This window comes from Cupressus sempervirens, chromosome 9, assembly GCF_028749045.1.
Source record: "Cupressus sempervirens isolate cs-2001-9-10 chromosome 9, ASM2874904v1, whole genome shotgun sequence".
Lineage (NCBI taxonomy): Eukaryota > Viridiplantae > Streptophyta > Pinopsida > Cupressales > Cupressaceae > Cupressus > Cupressus sempervirens.
In genome coordinates, this window is record NC_143126.1 from 617,537,280 (window position 1) to 617,557,242 (window position 19,963).

Genomic DNA, 19,963 nt, shown 5'->3' on the forward strand with positions numbered 1-19,963 from the left:
CAAATCAACCATATTATTTAGTCAACTGTAGCTATCCATCAAATCCTACCATGTGGACAGAAAATTTCCTACCATCCTTCCATTCTATCAACAATCCATCTTATACTTTATATTTGTCTACCTATGATCACAACCTTGCCACCACCTTCCTTCAGCAACAATCTCTGCTAGAGAAACCGTGACACATTGATTATTGATGTTTCACAACCTACTCCTAAAATTTCCTATTGACCATCATGACCCTACAAAGACTAAGATTTTATCTACATCTACACTATTTCCACCTTACCTGAGGTTTACTTTTAATCCTTGTGACCAAGCGAACACAAGACAATCGCTTGATCACAACTAAAAGCTTAGCAACTCCTTAATATGCTACAATCATGCATTGGCCATAGATCTAAAAGATCTAATGGTGCAAAATATATCTTTGAAACATTGAAAAATTTCTCCTTTTTCACTGTCATGACTTAAATCATAGTGTATTATCATAACTACGTGATCAGGAAAAAGAAACAAAACACGCTCTCGCCACCCTAATCTTGGTCAAGTTTATTAACTCACTGATGACACAAACATAGGGCAATTGCACCTTTTCCATTCTAACCTTAGTTAGCAATTAACTTCCTATGACCCTGTGAATCACATGGTCATGACTTGAAATTTTCTAAGGTACAACTTTAAATAAAAGATATAGCCAATGTTATATGTTTTCATACAAAACCCTAGGTGACTGTTGAATGGTTTATCAATTGAATTTGATTTTTTGGCAAAAGGGTTTTGGGTAACATGGCCCTTGAAGAAATCCTTAGAGAAAGTAAGAAAACAAGAAGCCACTCATTTTATGTTACACTAATAAATAAGCTTGTTAAATCATAACCAATAAATGTTGAAGAAGCCCTAAGATCTCAAGCTTGGAAAGATGCTATGATTGAGGATTATCAATCCATATAAAAAACATAATGTCTTGGAAATTCTACCTAGACCCAAAAATAAATCAATTGTCTCCTCTAAATAGTTATTCAAGATCAAATAGGCACCAGATGGAAGTATTGAAAAACTCAAAGCTAGATTCATATCCAGAGGGTTCTCTTAGAAGGTTGGAATTGATTATGAAGAAATATTTTCCCCTGTTTCTTGATATACCTCCATTAGAACTATAGTTACCATTACTACATTAAAAGGGTGGAAGGCACATCAAATGGATGTAAAGAAGGCATTCTTAAATGGTTTCATTGATGAAGTATATATAGAAAAATCATAAGGATTTATTATTAATAACAAAAAAAATCCATGTGTTTAAACTAAAGAAAGATCTATATGGTCTTAAACAAGCCCCTAGGGCTTGGTACAAAATAATAGATAGTCATCCTACCAAAATAGGCTATTCCAAGAATGAAGTTGATCCAGATATATAGTACAAAGTTTCATATGGTGATATGCTAATACATTCTATCTGTGTTGATGATCTTCTAATAATAGGGGGAGATCACCTCATTACAAAATATAATCAAGACCTTACGCCTAAATTTGAAATGAAAGACTTAGGCTTCCTACACTTTTTTGGGGACTAGAAATATCTATTGTCACAAAATTTTGCACCCTTGCCTAAATTTTTTACCTAAAGGCAACCTTTTGAAACATGGAAATAATCTTCAAGCTCTAGGACTTGAACTATAACATTGAGTCTTTGGAGAAGGTAAGCTCCCTTACTATTAGGGTGCACCTAACTACTCTTTGAGAGGAAAAGGGAGAAGGAATGCATGAAAAGAAAACTTCCTAATCTAATCTAAGGGGTGCGATATACCAAAATAGTTTGTTCAACATTATTTCTCCCTAACAATGCACTATTCACCAACATAACCTCAAAATATGTTGATTCGATCTTTGTCTTAATCCAATAGTTACATATAGATCAGAAACCAACTAAAATTATACAAGGAAGGAACTTTACTCTATAACATCCAAGGCAAAAATAGATACTATTATATAAATTGAAGAATAGAAGACAAAACATCAACAAAGGCAAGGAAGTTTTGCACTTATATTAAAGGGAGAATGAGGTAAGATAAAGAATATATTCATGCATAGACAAAAGGAAAATTATAGTAGTAGAGCATACAATGCAATACTAATGAATTAGAAAAAGGTCAACCCTAAGAAGGATTAAAAAATTTTCATTTATAGTGCAAGCATAACTCATTTAGATTCTACCCTAAGGAAAAGCACAAAAAACTGCATTTAAGGTTGTAGGGAACAATCACTATAAATTTAAAGAAATATATGATCATGGTATACATCTAGATGTAGGAAAATCATATCTTTCATAGCCAATAGAGCCTTAAGAAGACAAAAATGGTGGCCACTAATGCCCTAACTAAGTAGATGGATGACCAGGCGATGATGAAGTGTCCCTTTACATTTATTAGGTAGAGAGAACATTCATAAGTGGTTGTAGATGATCAAGAAGATTAGATTTGTCATTAAAGAGTTGTCTTTCTTTGCTCTTGGCATGCCAAGTCAACCATGTCATCAATCAACTAGAGTCAATCCTTAAGCTCCACCACATGGACCAATCATATTTTATTATTCTCCCACCCAATCATTCTTCTACCTTTATGTTTACCTGTTGACTATCTATGCTCCTTCGCAGCTTCACCACCTTTTTCTTTGTTAGTTGTTTAACCTTGTGAAACTGCGATCAGTATCATATTAATTTTTATTGTCACTTCGTAGCTTGCCTCTCTTTATTTCGCTAACTTTTGTGACCCAGTGACTACATAAAAATGACCTTTGCAACATCATTATTATTTAGGCTTAACAACTTTCTAACTATTGGATGACACGAGATCAACTAATCTACCTTGGTCACACCTTCGCAAATGAAACTAACTTTGGCATCAAATGTTTGAGACTTTGTGATTGATGTGATCTTGACTACATGTGATTCTTTTTGGGCCATTGTGGCCTCAACCTAGTTAACCCTTAACTCTTTGCGACTGTGCGACCACCATATTCTACTTTCATTCTAACCACATCACATGGTCATGGTCTAATTACATATTATAATTATTAACCATGCAATCAAGTATATTTTAACTACTTTGGCTTCACCATTTGGGCCCACAAGGACATGTGTCCACCTTTTGCTTCCCAACATTGTTTACACTTTTTGCATCTTCAAAATACAAGTAAGCAACAACCCTAGATCTGGATCATCTAACAGCTGAGAAAATTTTAACATTCTTGATCTGGCTAGCATCTCTATCCAATTAGAAACTACACATATACCATATCACTCTAACACAAGACTACCACATCATATAGGTTGATCCACATAGTGCCTTGTCACATCTGCACAACCTTAAATTTGGTTTGCATTTGACTTGCTGCGACCATGTGAATAAGAGCTTTCACCACTTCACAGCCTTAAGCATTGTTAATGCCTAACTTAGCATGACCCTATGATGAAGCCAACATCAAACCATGATCACTTAGTTACAACTATTAACTAGATATTAACACTTTAAACCATGACCATGTACCAACCACAAAGATAATTGTCTTACACCTTCATGGCTTGTCAATGGTTAAGTCACCAATTGTAGCAACTAGGAAATGATAGATAGTAACATGATCACAACTTGAATCACCAAGGGGATAAAGGATGAAAAACCTAAGACTTAGGATATAAAGATACCCCAAGGTTTTTACATGTATCCTTATAACATTAGGATGTTTTAAAATATGAATGTTTGAAAAGATATGACCGTTGGCCATGCTTGATAGGAAAAAATCAAATTTTGGCAGGAGGGAAAAAATGGCTAACAATTTTGGTGACTAAGAGGGGATACTAGCATGCTAAGTATATGAAGAGTGACCTTAAGCATCGATTGGGCTATGGAGTCATAAAATGAAACCTATGCTTTGTGAAACCATAACTTTGCCTCTATCTTCTCTACAACTATAAAATTTCAAAATGTGGCTATCTTCTTAAAAAGGGATAACTTGAGCTCAACAATTCTTGGAAAAATGGAATGTAACCTAATATATACATAAAACCCTAACCCTCTCTATAAGTAGGGCTTAAGGTAAATTTCATTAACTAGAATTGGTAGGAAATCACCATTGGGCCTGGATAGCTTAAAAGTATTGGTCTCCTTGAACTTGGTGATAACATAAGGCCTACTCTAGATAGCATCAAATTTGAAGTGCCTACCTGGTTTGGCTCTTTCTGCATTCCACTTGAGAACAAGATCTCCCTCTATAAAAACCCTACCTTTGGCCTTCTTGTCAAAACTCTTTTTTACCTACTGTTAATGTATCTAAAGAGTCTACATAGCCTATTGCCTATTTTATTCTAGCCCTATTAATTCTACCACTCTGATAGTCATGGAATCATCTTCAATTAGCTCCAATTTATTAGCTAACTAAAGAGAGGGGAACTCCAGAGAAAAAGGAAGATTGGATTCTCTTCCATAAACTAACATGAAAGGAGAGTTCCCAATGGCCCTTTTTGGTGCAATTCTATTAGCCCAAAGGGTTGTTCTTAGTTTCAAATACCAACACCTTTGGTTGTCTTCAATTGTCCTCTTCATGATTCTGATTAGGTTCTTATTAGAGGACTTAGCTAAGTTATAACCTTGGGGATATTAATCTAAGGAAGTGCTCAAATATATACCATGGTCAACTAAGTAAGAGAAAATATGAGTCCTAACAAAGGATTTGGCATTATCAGATATTATTGTTGAAGGAACACAAAATCTGGTTACAATTCCATTAAGAAATTTAACCATTGAAGTCTCAGTGGCATCCTTCAAGGCTATTGCTTCTATCTACCTTGTAAAATAATCAATTTCAGCTAAGATCCATTTGTGACTAGAGATGGAAGGTGGATTGATTGGACCAATAAAATCTATCCCCTATTGAGTGAATGATTGATCAACCTGAATAGGATGCAAGGAAAGAGCTGCTAATCTTTGTTTGCCTAAAAAGAAAGCACACTTCTCACATTTTATTATATACCTATAACAACCATGAAATAGAGTTGGCCAATAATAGCTAGCTCCCATGACATTTATAGTTATTTTTCTAGCTGAGAAGTGACTACCATCAGGGCCATCATGAAGTTCTTTGATCATCCTATCTATTTGATCAGGGTTGATAAATCTTAGTAAGGCTCCATTTAGATCCTTCCTAAAAAGAATCCCATCCACTAGGACAAAAAGGGATAGATTGAAACTTAAATTTCCTTCTTTTAGCTCTGCTTAATCCCTGTGGATACCCTTCTCCTAACAAGAAGGCTATCATGTCACACATCCAATTATTTGAATTTTCATCTACTGGTGGTTATTCATCTGTCAATACTAATGCAACCTCCTTAGTCATCTCTTGAGATGAAATCATTTATTTACACAACCCTTTTCCTCTCACAAGTTTTGTGATCTAGACATCAACATCATATTCCATGACCTTGGTGATCTAGCTAGCTCTCTTCTCATTGATATCCTTTCTTAGGAGGAAATCTTTCACACTTGCATGAGGAACAAATAATTGGACTTTTTTGTGAGACAAAATATGCCTGAATTTCTTTAGAGCTCTTATGATTGCAAGAACTTGCTTCTCAACATACCTATATTTATATTCATAGTCCTTTATCCCTTCACTAAAAAATCTATAGGTTGTTCTTCTTTTGTGTCATTTAATTGAGTCAAGATAGTTGAGATGCTTGACTCATCCCTTGGGGTGTAGAGAATGAAATCCTTATCAAAATTGTGGTTGATAAAGGTAGGAGTTGATGCTATTGCTTCTTTGATCTCTTTGAAACTAGCTCTCCCTTCCTTTTTCCAAGTGAAGTCCATATTTTTTTTAGCATAGATGTAATAGGCTTAACCATGGTGGCAAGATTAGGGATAAATCTCCTTACAAAGTTGATTCAGCCAAGGAAGCTTTGTAGCCCTCTCTTATGAGTAGGAAGTGGGAGAGCAATAATTGCCTTCGTTCTCTCTGGATCAATAGTTAAATCTCTCTTTAGACACAATATTTCCAAGAAATTTCCCTTGACTAGTGGAAAACACAAATTTTCTTAGATTCAAGGACACACCATATTCTCTTCATTTAATGAATACCTTCCTTAGATGACAAAAGTGATCTACCACATTCTTGGAGTAGACTATTATATCATCAAGGTAGACCAACATAAAATTTTCAATCATGCATTTGAAAGCCATCTCCATTGCTTTTTAAAAAGTAGCACCTGCATTAGGTAGTCCAAATGACATCTTACTATAGGCATAAGTGCCCCTTTTGGTAGTGAAAGAAGTCTTGTATCTATTAGACTCTCAGACTAACACTTGATTATATCTTGAAAACCCATCTAAGAAAGAAAATCTTTCAAAGCTACTGACCTTAGACAAGATCTACTCCAAGGAAGGAAGAGGATGATGATCTTTAAGAGAAGCCCTATTAAGGTCTCTAAAATCTACACATAATCTAATTTCCCCATTCTTCTTCCTAACTAGAACAAGGTTGGCTACCCAAGAAGAATGCTTAATAAGAAAGATAATGTTAGCCTCTATGAGTTTTGACAACTCCTTTCTCATCATAGGCTCAATCTTAGGGTTGTTTGGTCTTTGTTTTTGTCTAATAGGTTTTGCATTATCATTTAAATCTATGATATGTTGAAACAAACTTGGGTCAAAACCCTTATAATCATATGTCCAAGAAAATACATCATGAAACTCTTGAAACTAGACAAAATTTTCTTGTTCAATTTTAGAGCATACCTTTCTCATATTTAGAGTCTTTCCATTAGTAATGGCAACTGGTATGTGATCATCTTTATTTGCAACCAAGTTTAACCCTTTGCTCCTTGTTTGATCATTAGGGTTGAAGATTCTATCCAAAGTTATAAGGCCCTTGGGTAACTTGTTTGAATTGAGGTTCATGATTTTATCACATATTGGCCTTGCGGCCTAGATTTATTCCTCTTAGAAAATTCTACCTCACATTGTAGAAAGTTGACAATTTGTACATCAAAATCAAAGAATTGCCAATTTGTGTAGTTGTTAGGGATAGTATCCCTTAAAACCATTCTAATTTGCTTCTCTTTTTCATCTTCAACATGCTCTAATATGTCATAATAAGCACCAATGGTTGCAAGTTTGTTAGCATGTTTATTTTTTCTTCTAGGGATGCTTTAGATGTTAAATGCTTGAAACCCCTCAACCAAATCCCAAACCCTATGTTTGTATGATTTGAGGAGGTTGTTCTTGGTAATATTCTAGCTTCTTTCTTGATTAGAAATCAACTATCCCCAAATATCCTTAGAGTCTTGATTCCTCTCTTTTGTGCAAGTTGGAGACCTTGAGTCAGAGCTTCATACTTTGCCACATTATTGGTACAACTGAATTGGATTCTATAAGAAAAATAATATTTCTCCAATTTAAGAGAGATGAGAATGATACCAGCCCTTAAACTATTCTTATTTCTTGAGCCATCAAAGAACAAGCTCCATAATCCATCAATGTCCTCTTGTATCTTTATGAGACTAGGGATAGGTGCCCTTCTCCAATATACAATATGTGCCAAGGTCTATCTCTAGAGCCTCTTGTTCTAGATCAAATTAAGAAGTAGTGGCCCACTCATCCTCCTCCCTAATTGTACAATTCATTTGTATAGGTCTAGGAGTGTAAGTGTCTATGTGGTTAAGGGCTAGAGGCTTTTCTCTTAGGGAAGCTCTTGCCCCATATCTTGTCCTAAAGAACATATAGGACCAATCTATTACAATATGACCTCCTATTTGTGTAGTGAAGTCTCTATAAAGATAGACCAAAAAATAAGGTTCAACCTTAGCTATTGATATGTCTTGGGTTATAGTACAACTAGGGAAAGCATGAAAAGTAATCTCCACATATCTTAGGAGAACCATCAATAGGCTTATTTATATCATGTTGCTACCCTACTACTTGCTCATGTGTAGTCAATGCTAAGTAAGAATCTGCCTTCTAGCACATACAATAACCATAGGAATAGTTACAAGAAGGGTAGAAATATTGATCTTTAGCAAGATTATTTTGAGGGACTAAGGCCCTATTTGGGTTTGTCTTTGCAGCATGGGTATTACCAATATGTCTATTCTAATTGTAGGGAACATGACTCTGATTTTGATTTGGGGGCCTACTATGCATAGGGGCTTGATACTAAAGTTGGGGAGGCTTGTTTCTTTAATGTTGCTACTTTTCTAGGGTCACCACCTTGTTACTCATCTTTTGTATCACTGAGAAGCTATCCTCTAGCTTCTTCTCTTGACCTTGCAACTTCCTATCTATATTTTGGATCTTAGATTTCATCATAACTTTAATTTCATCTATTCCATTTGAAGATGTGGAAGCTGAAGGGACAATAACAAGGTGTTGACTTGTAGATGTGGTAGGGATAGGGGATATTGTAGGTTGGTGATTAGGCATATCAAGAAAGAAAGGCATTGAAGGCCTTGGAGCTAACTTCCCTTCTTGTAGCAATATATTTTCTACCCTTATGTCAATCTCATAAGCATCTAGTAAAGTATCCCTTCCCATAGTTTGCACTGTGGTAGGTATATCACAATTAAAGGCTTTGAGTATATAAGAAAGCATTACTAGGGGAAGGCTATACTACATTAGGTATTCTATCCCATGTATTTTGAAATCCATAATTGAACTCTATCATATATTTATGGGGTATGGGGTGCTCTCTTGATAGTTGTTAGTTGTTCTAAAAGTGATATGTGATCACTTTTTTCCTCAAAATGCTTGCAAAGCCCTACTCCTAACCCATCCCAATCAGTAATAGAGTTATGAGGTAAACCTCTATATCATTGTAATGTTTTTCCCTTTAAGGATGAAGCTAGAATCCTAACAACAAAATCATCCTCTGTAATACCATGTGTAGACACCTAAATCTGATTACATCATTAAGTAATCATATTTAGTCATCTTCTAGGACATTACTAATTAAATATTTATTATTTAATTAATTAATCATCATCCCTTAGTTAATTAATTAATTAAATTAACTATAGTCCAATTGATAAAATCAAATGATAACCCAAAATCAATTTATTAATTAAAATCTTATTCCTCTATTAAATTAAATAAATCCCCAAATCTATTTAATTTAATCCCATATCCCTTATTTATTAAATAAATCATTTAATAAATTATCCAATCCTCTAAAACATCCCTAAACCCTATCTTAACCCTTAATCCAACCCATTCACCCATACTAACCTCACTTTGCCTCCTAACTAGCCCATCCAATCAAAGCTAAGCCATTTGCCCCCTAAACCCCTTTCTAAGCTAAGTCTAATCCCACTCCTAAACATGTACACAACTTTAAGCAAGGGTTAAGAATTGCTAACCCAAGTCAAATTCAACAATCTCATCCTTACCCTCACCCTCAAGCATTTATGGCTCTTACACAAGCATTAAAAGCTCTTACAAAGCATTTATAAACATTTATGAAGCCCTTATCTCTTGAGCCTCCTTTGTTGACTATTCATCTTGCCTTTCCCTCCATCTAATAACCTTGTGACATGTGTCACCTCCTAATTGGCCCCAAACAAGCACAATCCATGTGCTCTCATTTGAGTGCATCCTAACCCTCCCTCATCTTTTTATCGTCCCTATATCCTAGCCATTCATCCCTTTACCCCTTGGCCTATAAATGAAAGCCTCTCCCTTCACAAATATCATCCACTTTTCAAGCAAACTTATAATGTTATTTTGAGAGCCTAAAAACTACCAAAATATCATCATAATGCTAAAACTCTTCCACACCTCCATTATTGAATCATTCATCCACCCCCATACCTCATAATAACCCATCCATTTGAAGCTTGAGCACACCATGAGAAAACATCTCCATCCATTAGGGACATATCCACATCATCATGGGTTATACCATAAGGAGCTTACCATTCTTGGTTTGCCTTCTTTCTTGGTGATAACCCTATCCTATATTAGATGTTAACTATATAATTGTGTGAATGCTCTCATTTATTAGTTAGTATTCAATATGACACTACTAAATTAGGTGATACACCATGTATATTACAAATATTTGAAATCTCTTGAATATGTTCTACAGGGGAGATGGAAGTTTCACCAGTGAAATCAGGTATACTTTTGAGAGATAATACTAGGATATCATGTCTTTGAGCCAAAAGGAGAGGAATACCACCATTAAATGTGAAAAATGCATGTGATCTAGGTTGGGCCATATGGAATAATGATCTATTTCAATGAAAAGATGGCAACCTAGGCTATGATCTATTGACAACAGGAGTGGAGAGAGATCTTATAGGTGTATTTGTTACTGTTGCACTCCTAACTAGTGATAAAGATAATTTATTTCTCTTTCTTCTAGGATTTGAAAATGAGATCTCAATGTATTGAAAATTACTTCTAGAATATTCTCTTGTATGAGCCTTGGGAATGAGTGACAATAGCTTTGGTCTAGAAACCAGAATGTAGAGTTGGAGTCACCAAGTACTTAAAAATGAGCCTCTTGAAGGCCTAAAAATACTAAGAGAAGCACTATCTTCTCAACATGTATTTGAAGTTCTTTTTTGACACTAGTGAACCAATAGGTATAAGAATGCTTCAATATGTTAGTCCCACTGGGCAATGCCAAAAACTATTATCACAAAAGCTTGCACCCTTGCCTAAAGTTTTTACCTAAAGATAACCTAGTGAAACATGAAAACAATCTCCAAGCTATGGGACTTGAACTGTGAGATTGAGTCTCTAGAGAAGGTCAAATTTCTTACTATCAAGGTGCACCTAACTACTCTTTGAGAGGAAAAGGGAGAAGGAATGCATGAAAAAAAACTACCTAATCTAATCTAAAGGGGGTGATACACCAAAATAGTTTGTTCAACCTTATTTCTACCTAACAACACACTATTCACCAACATAACCTCAAAATATGTTGATTCAATCGTTTTCTTAATCCAATAGTTACATATAGATCAGAAATAAACTAAAATGCTACAAGGAAGGAACTTCACTTTATAACATCCAAGGAAAAAATAGATGTTGTTATGTAAATTGAAGAATAGAAGACAAAACATAAAAAAAGGAAAGGAAGTTTTGCACTTATATTAATGGGTGAATGAGGTATGATAGAGAATACATTCATGCATAGACAAAATAAAATTTATAGTAGTAGAGCATACAATGCAATACTAATGAATCAGAAAAAGGCCAACTGTAAGAAGGGTTACAAAATTTTCTTTTATAGTGAAAGCATAACTCGAATAACTTCTACCCTAAGGCAAAGCATAACAACTACATTTAAGGTTGTAAGGAATAATCACTACAACTATGAAGAAAGATCTGATCATGGTATACATCTAGATATAGGAAGATTATATCTTTCATAGCCAACATAGCCTTGAGAAGATATAAATGATGGCCATTAATGCCCTAATTAAGTAGATGGATGACAAGGTAGTGATGGAGTGTCCCTTTACATTTATCAAGTAGATAGAACATTCATAAGTGGTTTTAGATGATCAAGAAGATCAAATTTTCCATTGAAGAGTTGTCTTTCTTTGCTCTCAGCACGCCAAGTTAGCCATGTCATTAGTCAACTGGAGTCAATCCTCAAGATTTTCCACATGGACCAATCATATTTTATCATTCTATCACTTGGCCACTCTTCTACCTTTATGTTGACCTATTGATTGTCTATGCTCCTTCACGACTTCGTTGCCTTTTTCTTCATTAGTTGTTTAGCCCTATGAAACTGTGATCTACATCATTAACTATTATTGTTTCTTTGTAGCTTTCCCTCTCTTTATTTCACTAACTATTATGACCCAATGACTACATTAAAAATGACCTTCACACCATCACCATGGTTTAGGCTTAATAATGCTCTAACTATGCAATGATGCAAGATCAACTAATTTGCCTCAAATGCACCTTTGTAGCTGAAACTAACTTTGGAATCAAATGATTGTGACTTTACAATTGATGTGATCTTGACTATATGTGATGCTTTTCACACTGTTGTGGCCTCTACCTAGTTAACTGTTAACTCCTCACGATTGTGTGGCCACCATATTCTACTTTCATTCTGACTGCATAGCATGGTCATAGTTTGATTACACCTTATAATTATTAACCATATGACCATGTGATCAAGTATCTTTTAACTACTTTGGCTTCACCATCTAGGCCCATAAGGATATGTTTCTTCCTTTCACTTCCTCATATTGTCTAAAATTTCTACTTTTTCAAAATATGAGTAAGCGACAACCTTAGATCTAGATCATATGATGGTCGAAAAAAATTGAACATTCTTGATCTAGCCAACATCTCTATCCAATCCCAAACTACCTGTATACCATATCACTCTGGCACAAGACTATCACATCATATAATTTGATCTACATGGCATATTTTTGCATCTCCACAGTCTTAACCTAGGTCTATATTTAACTCACTATAACTCACTATGACCATGTGAACAAGATCTTTTGCCACTTCATAGCCTTAATCACAATCAACCCCTAACTCAGCATGACCCTGTAATGAACCCAACATCAAACTATAATCACTCAATCGCAACTATTAACTAGATATTAACACTTTAAAATGTGACCCTATGCCAACCACAAAGATAACCACCTCGCACCTTCACAACTTGTAAATGGTTAAGTCACCAACTATGGCAATTGGGTGATGAAAGTAGTCATATTATGGTGACTTGATTCTCCAAGGGGATAAAGCATGAAAATCTTGAGACTTAGGATATAAAGATACCCCAAGGTTTTTACATGTATCCTTATAACATTAGAATGTTTGAAAACATATGACGGTTGGTCATGCTTGACAGGCAAAACTCAAATTTTGGAGGGAGGGCAAAAATGGCTAATAGTATAGAAAAAGGAAAATTATATTTTCCGTGATTTAGGAAAATATAGCATTCAAATATTGAGCAAATTTGGAATGATATATGATAAACTATTATCTACACCGATGGAGACAAATCTTCATAAACTCAAAAATGATGCACCTAAATTTGAACCTACAAATTCCAATTACTACAGACAAATAATTGGATCTCTAATGTATTTTGTGAATACATGTCTTGATATTGTCATTGAATAAATGCATTAAGTCAATTCATGTGTGAACCTAAGAAAAGTCACCTCATGACAACCAAACACATTCGGAGATACTTATGAGGAACCATTGGTTTGGTGTGAAATATGAAAATTTTAAAATTCAACTTCAAGGGTATTCATATTCAGACTAAGATGATAGTTTCATTAACTATAAAAGCACTAGAAGATGTTATTTCAGCCTTGGATCTGCTATGATATTCTAGTTTAGTAGAGAGAAATCAATAGCTACTCAGATATCCACTGAAGCATAATACATAGTTGTCTCTATAGGAGCACAAAAATATGTATAGTTAAGAAAGTTACTGGTTGGAATATTTGGGAAGTCCTTGAATCCCATAATTATACACTGATAATCAAAGGTACATCAAACCATTAGAAAATCTAGTTTTCCATAACATATCTAAGAACACAGTAATTCCCTGCCGCTACATTAGAGATATGGTTGATAGGAATGTTATCAGGTTGGTATATATCAAAAAATTGCTGAAATATTCACCAATCCTCTCACAAAATTTAAAGTGGAATACTTTAGAGGTAAACTTGGTATAATTGAAAATGTAATTATATCCTAAGATAGAGTTCAGTCATGGTGAACTTCAGTATATATTCATTTATATTTTAAGTGTTAAAAGAGTTACAATTTTGCATATGAAAATTATGTCATGAAAGGTGATGATCTTTCATTTGATGTATTTATGAGGTCACTATTGTAAGGTGAAAATCTTAGCAATAGTTTGATTTGTTATCATAATAGACTTCATTAAGTTGTTGTCCCAAAATTTGCCAAAGATCATGATAAAAAATGTATCATGATTGACTACATTAAAATGTTGTCTCTGAATGTGCTAAAAAAAGTGATACTACACTTTTTGTTCTAGAGTTATTATTCCATTATCATGATAGACTACATTAAGTTTTTGTCCTAGGTGTGTCAGAGATCATGATAATGAATGTATTGTGATAAACTATATTAAGTTGATTTACCAAAGTATGTTGGAGATCATGATACTTGTCTTAATGGGGACTATATTAAGTTGGTGTATTTGAGATCAAGATTGTTATTTGACAAGGCTACATTCAATTATTACCCTAGAATGTGCCAAAATTTAGGTAACTTGTATCCTTCTAGTATATTGATGCAAATTCTTATGTTAGAACAATATGATATTGATGATGTTTTGAGTTACAAACTCGAAAATGGTTGAGTTATTTAAATCCCCCACACTAGGAGAGAGTGTTAAGAATATAGCATCAATCACACCTTGAAGTATGATTGTCACACACACATAAACACATGCATACACATTTAGATCTGTGTCAAATTAGACTATCAACTAATCACATATTCATTTGTGCTTAGAAATGACTCTTATCTATATTGAATGTAATCTACATAGTATTAAATGTAGTTCATAAGTCTATCTAACATAAACTACAACCCTTACACTGAGACCAACAGGGTTTCGGAGCTCAAGACCCTGTCTGAAATTCATAACATTATTAATAAGGAAGAAAAATTTTGGAGGCAAAGATCGAGGATCACCTGGCTAAAGGAAGGAGATCGGAACACTAAGTTTTTTCACCTAACCACCCTCAAGCACCATGCTAGTAACAGGATCTATGGTATTAGAAAGGGGTAGGAGCTGTTAACTGAAGAATCTGCCATCTCGGAAGAAGCTGTTTCCTTTTTCTCTAGCCTTCTCTCTGAGGACCCAATGCTTTCCAATTTGGACCAGGAGGAATTGTTACACTGTATCCCTCAGCTCATTCAACCTATCCATAATAAACAGCTCTGTGCTATTCCTAATGCTTCGGAAGTTAGAGAGGCTCTCTTTTCTCTGCCTGCTGACAAGGCTCCAGGCCCGAACGGTTTTCCCACTTTTTTCTTCCAAAGGTTCTGGCCGGTGATCATGGGAGAGGTTGTTCAGGCTGTCCAGGAATTCTTTGGAGCCAAATCTATTCTCAAGGAGCTAAACTCGACTTTTGTGGTTCTCATTCCTAAATCCCCTGGGGCGGACTCGTTGGACAACTTTAGACCTATTAGTCTGTGCAACTCTCTCTACAAGATCATCTCTAAAGTTCTCACTTTAAGAATGCTCAAGATATTGCCCATGATAATCTCGCAGCATCAATCAGGTTTTGTTCCAGGGAGACAAATTTTGGATTCTGTCCAGATGGTGCACGAAGTCATCCACTCTCTTGAGGCATCCAAACGGGAAGGTATGTTTCTCAAACTGGATCTTTCTAAAGCTTATGACAGGGTGGACTGGTCTCTCCTTGGGAAGGTCCTCTTGTCTTTTGGCTTTGACAGTAAAGTTTGCAAAATTATCTCTCAATTGGTCTCCACCTCCTCTTTGGCTGTTCTGGTTAATGGAGTCCCTTCTAATTTTTTCAAACCATCCAGAGGACTCAGACAAGGAGACCCCCTTTCGCCCATTTTGTTCATCATTTTAGCTGAATCCTTAGGAAGGTTTATAGACTATAGAAAGCGTGAGGCTTGTATCAAAGGGATCCTTCCCTCCTCTAATTGCGTTCCCTTCTCTCATCAGCAATTTGTTGATGATAGTATCTTGGGGGGGGGAAGCTTCTGTCAAAGAGGCCAGAGCCCTAAAGAAGATTCTTGATACTTTCTCCAGCGGGAAGGGTCAGCTAATTAATTGGAACAAAAGCTTGCTCTTTTTCATCAACACCTCTGAGTTTAGACAAAGGAAAATAGCCAGGATTCTGGGTTGTGGGGTAGGCTCTTTCCCCTCTACCTATCTTGGTCTTCCTTTGGGATCCTCTCCCCCGGAGTCTTTTTGGAATGGTATTTTGGACAGATTCAATAGGAAGATGGCTAGTTGGAAAGGGGTCTCTCTTAGTCAAGCAGGGAAATGCCTCTTAGTCAAATCTTCTCTTCAAAATCTGCCAATCTACGCCCTGAGCCTCTTTGGAATCTCGGGGAAAATAGCTGAAAGAATGGAGAAAATCCAGAGAGACTTCCTCTGGAATGGTAATGAAGGGAAGAAAAGATACCCTCTTGTTGCTTGGGAGAAGGTTTTCCTCCCTTTGAGGTACAGAGGTCTAGGCATTAGAAAGATCACTCACCTCAATAAGGCTCTCCTAGCTAAACAAATATGGTGGATCTTCAGTAGCACCGGTGAATGGAGGGACACCCTGGTAAACAAGTACCTTAGAAGACCCACTCTTCTTTTCACCCTTTATAATGAAGATATCCCAAAAGGATCGAACATTTGGAATGGGATCATGAAAGCCAGGGACCTGGCTAAGGCCAGGATATCATGGCAATTGGGAAATGGGAAGGACATCCAGTTCTGGTCAGATAGATGGCTTTCCCAAGACCCACTTATCAATAACCCTATTTTTGAGAGATGGATGCAAGCTTGCACTGATCAAATTGGGTCCAAAGTTTGTGATTATTGGAATGGCCAGGAATGGAGTGACCTATCCCTCATCTCTGAGGACTTGACTCCTATAATGCTTATGCTCAATTCCATGATTCCTATCAATTTGGGGGATGAGCTGGTCTGGAGGGATAATCCCAATGGAAGATACTCAGTTGCCTCAGGCTATAATTCCCTTTGGAGCTTAAAAGAGAAGGCCCCTTGGGCGGAGGCTTGGATTTCGGGTCTCACTCCAAAGATCAACATCTTTTACTAGCTGGCTCTTCAGAACAAAATCCTTACTCATGACAATCTCATGAAGCGTGGACATGTTATGCCCAGTAGATGCCCCTTGTGTAAGAATCAGGCTGAGACCAGAAATCACATTTTCATCTTATGTGACTATGCCAGGGAGGTGTGGAATGTCATCACACATGATAATGAAACCCTCTGGTGCAAACCGGATAATTTCATGGATTTTTTCCATTAGTGGAAAGGTCTTTGTAAGATTGCTGGTCGGCAGGATCACTCGGACTAGATTTTACCCCACTTTTGCTGGGGAATCTGGAAGGAAAGGAATAATAGAATATTTAGAGACAGAGAGGAGCTGGCTATAATCCTTGGCAGGAAGGTCTCGAAGAATATAAAGGAAAATCTCCAAGTGCTGAAGGAGGAAGAAGAAGAAGAAGGGGACAGAAAGATAGATAAAGAAAAAGACAAGAACCTCAAAAGGCAGGATGCTAGCTGGCTTCTCCCCCCAGATGGTTGGTCAAAAGCCAACTTTGATGGGGCTTCTAAGGGTAACCCAGGCCCTTCAGGCTGTGGGAGAATCATAAGAAATAGCTATGGGGAGGGAATAGCTACCTTTGCTTCCCCGCTGGGAATCCAGACTATTCATCTGGCTGAAGCTAGAGCTGCGAGTAAGGTGGTCAAGTTGGCTTTTGATGCAGGGATTACTAAACTCTGGCTTGAGGGGGACTCCAAAAACATTATTAATACCATTAATGGTATTTCCCCTCCCTCGTGGATGATTGCAAACATAATTGCTGAGACTTGCGCCACTCTCACAAAGTTCGATAAGGTTCACGTCACTCATGTTTACAGAGAGGCAAACCCAGTCGCTGATTGGTTTGCTAATAAAGGGGTTAACGCCACCAATAATCTATCTTGGCATGCTGGAAAAGATTTTTCGGCGGAGGCAAAGTTGCTCATCGACCAAGATAATATCTTGGGAAGGACGGCTCAAATCCAAGGCAATTATGGATAATAAAGATTGCTTAATAAATGGTAAGTGCCATTATTGGCATCGTGATTTGCACCAGCAAAAGGGGTTTCCTCTGACTTTTCGACACGTTTGAAAGGACGATACCATTATTTTCAGAAAGAGGTTTATTCATGGGTATCATAAAAGAAACATCACCATTTTTTCGAATGCAAATAACTTGCACAGATCAGAGTTCATGAGTATTGTGGAAGTTGATCAGGTAAACATGACGGGTGAGAGGAGCAGAAAGGAGCCGGTGGGGGAAGTTCAAAAGTGGAAGAACAAGGCCAAATTTTGGAGAGAGCTGGAAAAGGGTGGGGTTACTAATTTCTTCGAGAAACTTCATGGCTCGGATCCTGAGATCACTAACAGCATGGTGCATTCATGGAATAATGGTAAGGTTAAGGTGAACGGGGTCTACTTTCAAATTACTGAGGATGTGGTTGCTGAAGTCATGGGGATTCCGATGGAGGGGCATAAATTCTTCAGAGACAAGAAGATGTCTTCTAATGCTATCAAGGATTTTGTGAAAAACACTAAAGAGCTGAACAAGCTGGGCAAGAAAGAGACATTTTTTGTAACGGATACTATAAAGAAGCTCTGAAGGTATGTTCTCTACGCTGTCATTGAATACATAACCCTAGACCCCAGGTTTGATAGGGTTAGGACTCACCATTTTGTGATTCTGAATCATTTTCGCCATGGTAGTAAGATCTCCTTCCTGTATTATCTTTTTAACTCGATGAACAAGGCCATTTCTAGTTTTAAAAAGAAAGCTACCATCAACCCGACACTGCATGAGGGTCTTCTGCTTCTGATTCATGAGCATTTCCATGCTCAAACCATTAGCAAAAACCCTATCCAAGGGGTGGATGTTGACAAGAGCAGCTCCAATTTTTCCTCAGATTCTGACGACGTCGAGAGCATCAGCTCTGATGAGGTTTTTGAGCATTCAGGTAAGAAGACTAAAAGCCATAAGAAGGATTACCCCTCTATCAAATTACCCAGCAGAAAGAGCCCTAGAGGTCATACCCCAGCTAAAATTGGCTCTGCTGAGGTGGAGGAGGAAATGGATACTGATGATTCTGACAAGGTTTTGAAGGAGGAGCTGGATGAGGAGAAACTGAGAAAAAGACAAAAGAGGGAGGGAGAGAGCATGGAGCGCTCCAGCAGTCAGGGAAAGGATTCTCTGCCCATTCCCCTCTCCCCTATACATCCTCAGCCTCCTTTGGAGGAAAATGACAACTCTGGATAGATTGAGGGGGAAGTGCAAGTTAATAACAGAAGGAAGGCTTGGAAGAACTTCAATGTGAGAACGGCCACTATGGGAATCTACAGAGAGGCGATGAACCCCCAACTCCTGGTGGACGACCTCGAGAAGCCTAGACTCAATGAGCTAATTGACCCGGCTATGGTGGCTATTTCTGATAATGCAAGAGAAACGGGCATGAATCTGTTGAACAATGCCCGCAATAGCATGATCGACAACTTCAGATCAATTAAATGGCTTTTCCATGAGCTTGAGGATGTCAGAGATAGGGTTTCCCAAATGGAAAAAATCAAGAGCATGACAGGTGCTGAAAGCCAAGGTGACCGGAACAGCTGGGAGACTTTGATGGAGAGGAGAGTAAAAAATATTGAGAACTACAATCACAACCTGGCAAGTCAAATGATCTCCCTCCTCGCTTCGATCAACGACAACATCCTCTCTCTCTTGGATAATCTCAAAGACAGGAGCCAGATGGAGGAAGATGATAAACAGAATAGAGACAAAGATAGGCTGGATGTGGATAAAGCCAAGGACAACACTATGGAGCAGGATTTGACGAACGCCTAGGATCATAAGGTAGAAGAGCAACAAGAGTGCGCCGAAGATGCCCAGACCATGCTCGAGATGGAGAAGTAGTCTGCTAGGTTGGGTCTCTGTCCTTTGGTTTTTGTTTCTCCTGGCTTTGGCTTTTTGTCTGGTCTCTATTTTTCTAGATGGCTCTCTGGCCTTTTTAGTGGGCAGTTGTTTCGGGCTGGGCCTTTGGGCTTATTTTCAGCCGTAAGGATTATGTTTTGGCTGGGCATTTTTTCACTTATTTTCAGCCTTTCTTGTTGTTAAACTTATGGGTTTCAGGACCCCTTAAAACCTGT